The sequence below is a fragment of the Narcine bancroftii genome, chromosome 2 (genome assembly GCF_036971445.1).
Source record: "Narcine bancroftii isolate sNarBan1 chromosome 2, sNarBan1.hap1, whole genome shotgun sequence".
In the NCBI taxonomy this organism is placed as follows: Eukaryota; Metazoa; Chordata; class Chondrichthyes; order Torpediniformes; family Narcinidae; genus Narcine; species Narcine bancroftii.
In genome coordinates, this window is record NC_091470.1 from 191417917 (window position 1) to 191418784 (window position 868).

Sequence of the window (868 nt, forward strand, 5' to 3'; positions counted from 1 at the left end):
GCAGGTGGACGAGGGTTGCGGAGCCCATCCCTGATGGGGTTGGGTGAGGGTGAGCCAATCGCACGCTGCGCTTCGCCGCGTCAGCTGTTTCCTGGTAAGTTGCAAGTTTGCCCTGAATTTTACCAAGCCTGGAGTTTGCTCCACAAGAGGAAGGAATTGCAAATGTGAGGAGGGGCCACTTCCAACACTCCCACGGTCCACGCTCCCCCCCCCCCCCCCCATCCATCGATGTGGAGCTCACACGCTGGTTGAAGGAAGTGTTGGAAGTTTGGAGACCAATGTTGGGAGTTCTTCTTTGAATCGTTCGGACAGGCTGGGCGCGCCTCAAAGAGGGAGAGGCACGTGTGGCAGGTCAGGCGCTGTGCCATGTCCAAATGAACCCCGGCCGCTTGTTCTGACACCCACCATCATTCAGGGCTCGGAGAGGATGGTCCTGGTTCACATCAACTCCAGCCACCCTCCGGCTCCCACACCACTGAACAGCCGCCTTCTCCGTGACCTGGAGCTCAGCACCCTCGCTGCAGTCGGATCGCACAGTCAGTGAGGTTCGGTTTCAGCGCCACCTCCACGATCACCCTCCATGCCGTGTACTCGGCCCCCGACCCCAATCCCTGTTCGCCCGCCAAGGCGAACCGCACCCAGGGCCAACTCCATCTGGGCATCCACCGCGCAGGGCAGGATCTCCAAAAATCGGGCTAGAGAGGAGAATGGAGGAACGTGCTTTGGGGCTAGGACAACGACCTCTCCCTCAGTGTTAACAACGGTCCGCAACGACGGTGCTGAGCAGGGGATGGCCGAGGGCTTTGTGACTGGGGAGTAAACGTCTGCAGTGACCGGTCCTGGTCCATCCAATGGCCAAGAAAGGGCA